The following is a 5,200-nucleotide window of genomic DNA, read 5'->3' on the forward strand; positions in this document are numbered from 1 at the left end:
GCAGACCACAGGCCTTCCACAGAGCTGCATTGCTACCAGCAGGCCCTGAGCCCAGTTCTGTAGTTATGCTCTAAGGATCCTCAGTTCCAAACTAGCCAGACTGATGGCACTTTATGCCCATGCAGGCACCGTGTCCTACATGTACAGTCAACCTGGGGACTCAAGGCTTCCAGGTGGGAAAACCAGGCTCCCCCACTTGCCATTCAACCAACCTTGTCATGAGTCAGAGCCAAAGCATGAAACCAAAAGAAAGTGAATTCCCCTTTTTGAAATGGGAGAGAGTTCCGCTGCCAGGAAAAAGGAGCTGGTGGTGTGAGGGTGGTGATTATCTTGCTAAAGCCACATCCCTGCAGATCCCCATTCCCCAGGGACTGCTGGGGCTGCTCTGCTCTGCTCTGCCCACTCTGCTTGAGCAGGTGGGAAAGAATCTCAGAAGACCAGGGACTGTGTAGCTGGGCCAAGAATTATCAACAAATTTGGTACCAAAAGTGGGAAAGAGGGCTGGGAGGCTTACATGACATATCCAAGATGATGCCTGCCTACTCTGGAATGATTAATGACCTTGATTAGGCTTGCTATACTTTCCTAGCAGTTAGCAATTTCCCACTGGTTTTGCACAGCTACTCCTAAGCAAATTACAGCTCTTTATTCTGTAGGTCTATGAAGCAGATCATTGTACTGTGCAACCAGTCATTTGACACTGTGGGCCAAGCTCAATGACATGACCTGAGAGCAAAGCAGGACTCTTGATCGGATCCTGAAGCACAGCAGTGTGCAATGAGCTGCTGGGAACAAGATGCTGGCAGTCTCTGGGGAAAGCGCTGATTCCAGGCGGCAGGAGCTGAAACAGAAGTTATCCCTTCAGAGAGCAAAAGAGCAACACATCCAGATCTGTTCCGGTTGGTGTGAAAAGCTAACAGTCAATTCTGATTCCCCCAAATCACAGGCCTGTAACAGTGGATGGAGGCATCTCTTGAAAGTTTCATGGTGTGGGTGACAGTTTTGGGGGAAACTAATGGCTAGACTGACTGAGAAGGTTTATCAACGTTCCAGGTTTTTCAGACAAGCTGAAGACCTTTCAGCTCATCAACCCAGTATTTCATGAGGTTACTTTCTGGATAGAGTGATAGGAAAGCGTAGGCCAATGATCATTATCAAACACTCCTAAGGAAATACGGAAACCCAATTGTAACTAGGGCAATACTTCACAGACCTCTGGAGAACAAGGTAAGAGGAGAAATCAATAACCCCAAACCCTGCTCAACCTGGCAATAGTTCTGTTTGTCTCAGACTAGGAATCTGAGGGCAATAGTTAATTATCTGAGCAAAACAGAGTCCCTGTACTGGTGTTTGCAGATGCTCTGCTTCCCGGGTCTTGGGACAGAATGAACGACTTGACTGATGACAGCAGAGTCGGTCTGCAAGCTCTCTGGTTTGAGGACACAAGCAAAGAAGTGCCACAGTCTTTTACAGCACCTTGGCATTTGATTCATTCAGTTGTGAAGGTTTGAGATTAGGAACCAAAGCCCTAACCATGGTTGTCCCAGTGGGTTCAGAGAAATATCTGGGTATGAGGGTGGATTCACAGTTTGGACCATCAAAATGAGATCTCATTTCCAAACTAGACTTGCAGATTAAACCCACTCAGAAGCTGAAAGTATTGACTATGTTCACTGTTCCAAAAATCCCCATCTATTTGAAGTGCTAAGGCTTGGACAACCGGCCCAAGTCAGAGCTGACCTATAGATGAATCCTGTACATTTTATAACTGATAGCCTTTGTGCTAGTAGGTATTGTACTAAGTTACAACAACCACCTATGCTGATGTAAAAAGTGCTAAAGCATTGAAGTACTGAAGCCTGAACAACAGGCCCCAAGCCGGAGCTGCTAACTTAGTCTGTAGTCATTAACAAAGTCTGTAAACTCGCTAGTGAGAGATGCAGCTTAGACAGAATATAATCAGGAGTGAGGAGAGAATGTATCCACCTTCCCTTGTTCAGCCTGTTCAAGGCTGAGAGCCCAGGTATTTGGCCTTGTTAGAAACTCCCTTGGTTTCCCCCCCTGAGCCCTGGCCAGGCTTTGGGTGGAATCCAACAGGAGAATGAAACCAGAAATTTTCCGCCCAAAACAAAGGTGCCAGCTCTTCTGGCCTGTCGATCTCTGGTCTATAAGGCCGGGCCCGTTTGCAGCGACTCTGGCAGCCTCAGCTACGGGTGGAGGCACCGCGTAGGATTTCCCCCTTGCCGGGACAGGCTCCGCAAACCCTCGCTGTGACCGGGGCTGCCCAGCCACTGCGGGGCTGGGGGATGGTAATATATGCAAGTGGTGATGTATCTCCATTCTCTCTCTCGTGTAGTAATGATTTAATGCATTATCCTGTATTTTCCTGTTTGCTGCTTTAAGTGCACTATTCTGCTCTTTCTTACTGCATGTCTTCTGAATTACACTGTTACATTACTTGGTTGTCACCAGTAAAATACGCCTGCTCTTTTCACTCTGGTGTCTGAGTTTAACTGGTATCCTTAATCAGCAGAACACTGTTTTAAACTGCATTTCATATATAAAAGACAGTACACTTTTTGGATACCAATATGTGGTGGTAAGGGCCCTCCACGTCTCCACATGCATGTGTAAGTCTTCTGTATTCAGTAACAAAAGGTGGGGATGGAGGGACTCACGGTCTCATTCCCTTGTACAAGTGTGATGCTTGCACAGACTTTACTGACTCAGAAACACGGCGACTCATCAGTGTCCCGGAGTGTGGATTTGAGCAAGGACACAAGAAGGTGCAACTGAATGCAGGAGGCAAAAACGAGATGCTCAACTTTCATCTCACCTGCAGTCCTGTAATGCTCCAGCTATTAAAGGATGCCAAGGAAACTGAGTAACTGACAGACCTCCCACCCCAACATCAGATGCTCTAAATCTTGCAACTGAAGAAAAAAAAGGAACTTTCACCAACGGACTAGAAAAGGATGTTGCGTGGTACACTCTAACAACTCCAGCAGCAATAATCAGATCTAAATTTAGCAAGGGACCCCTGAGACACTCCTCTTTGTGGTATAACTGAACCACCGAGCGGACCTACAAGAAACAGCACGTCCCACCAGGGGCTGTGAGGTCAGAGCCTAGAAAACGCACGAAGCAATGCAGACACTGTCCTGATGATTCTGGACCTACACTCTGGGAGTCCACTTTGCAGTACAAGTCAGCTCAGTCAGCGATCACAGGATCACTGGCAACCACATAAAGGAAGAAACAGGGCAGGGTCCTGTGACCCCCTTCTTAGAGAGCAGGATGAAGACCTCAAACAAACTCAGCTTGTGTCTGTGAATAACATGAAGGCCCAGACAGCAGGGAGAACTGTCAAGGATGAGAGAAACATCTGTGCTAGAAAATCCACTGCAATCAGCTTTGTCTAGAACAAATGAAATATCAGACACTTTCTAAAGGGTGTGTACATTGTGTTTCTGCTGGGGGGCAGAGTGGAGTGACAGCACGGTGGGAGAGGATTCGGACCCAACGACCTCCAGAGATCCCTTTCAACCTCAGACATTCTGCAAGATGTGGAAAAAAGAGAAATGTTAGAGGCCTTTGATCTCCTGGAGTCCAGACAGTAACAGATCGATGGACTGATCTGTCAGTGGGCTCTGCTGCGCTCTGCAGGCATGACAAGGTCTTTGCCACCCTGGGAAGCCATGCCACGCCACCTTAGTTTCTGGAGTGGTTCCAAGGCAGTATGCCTGGCACTGGACTCTCAAGGTTTTTGCTCTCAAACTGAGCTACCATTTATAGTCCATGCAGCCTGAACTAGGGATGCGAATCTTCAGGTTATCCAGTGCAACAGAGTGAGGTACTAATAGGCTGCAGCAGGGCACTGTTTGTTTGGACAAGGCCGTGTTCAGCAGTGAGTCCCATCTATAGCACAGCTCCGCCTCCCCTGCGACACACCAAAGTACAAATCCTAGGTCAGGTGAATCACGTGTGTCTGGCACACAGGATCTCACACACAATCCCAGAACCATCCGGGTTGGAAAAGCCCTTGCAGCTCCTCCAGCCCAACCATGACCCTCCCCCTGACCGTTCCCAACTCCCCCAGATCCCTCAGCGCTGGCTCAGCCCGACTCTTCAACCCCTCCAGGGATGGGGCCCAAAACTGAACCCACTCAGCGAGGGGCGGCCTCCCCAGTGCCCAGCACAGGGCTCAGGTCCCTTCCCTGTCCCTGCTGGCCAGTGCTGACACAAGCCAGGATGCCACTGGCCTTCTTGGGCCCCTGGGCACACTGCTGGCTCATTATCAATTCCCCTCCAGGTCCCTCTCTGACCGGCAGCTCTCCAGCCGCTCCTCCCCAGGCCCGTAGCCCTGCTGGGGGTTGTTGTGGCCCAAGGGCAGAACCCAGCCTCTGGCCTCAGTGAAACTCCTCCAGTTGGCCTCAGCCGGTTCTAGGATTTGATTTTCATCTGCACTTTATCGACGAAGCTTAGGAGCAGGGCATGGCACAGCTGAAAGGCTTCTGGCACAGCACACGTGGAGGCTGATGGAGGCTGGGTGCTGTGTCTTACTGCAGGCCCTGGTATTGCCACACGAGCCCAGATGGACAGTAGCACAAGGCAGAACATAATTTAAAACAATCTATTTCAGACAAATCTAGGACCTATTTTGCTCTCAAACGTTTCCTTCCTACATGATCAAATGAAGCGCTTTGGTGAAATATTGAGTGACATCACTCACAAGTAATATAAAATCCAACAAAGTGCTTTGGGAACAAAATACCTGAGAAAGTCTAAATTGAAAAATGTGAGAATAAAAAAAGGGCATTAGAAAGTGTGTGCGCGCACACACACACACACACACACAATTCACCATAATGCCCTATTTTATTCAAACAGGATACAAAGGATCTAATCTTTCTTTAATTTTCATGAGCAAGTGGAGAAGTTTTCCTTCTATTTTAACTTCAAATAGTGTTTTTAAGTGTGAAGATTTTGCTCTGATCCTGTGCATCACAAATCAGTAGCAGGTTGGCTTCCACGATACAACAGCCCTAGTGCCTGGCTGAGCTTCACTGGCCTTGCACAGGAGGATATAGCACCAATTTTGAATGGAAATTCACAATTCCATTTGAAACATTCTTAAATAGGAATTTGAAGAGATAAGTATTTAAATACGTTAGACACTACTGGTTACAGTACTGCAGGA

Source organism: Athene noctua, chromosome 18 (assembly GCF_965140245.1).
Source record: "Athene noctua chromosome 18, bAthNoc1.hap1.1, whole genome shotgun sequence".
In the NCBI taxonomy this organism is placed as follows: domain Eukaryota; kingdom Metazoa; phylum Chordata; class Aves; order Strigiformes; family Strigidae; genus Athene; species Athene noctua.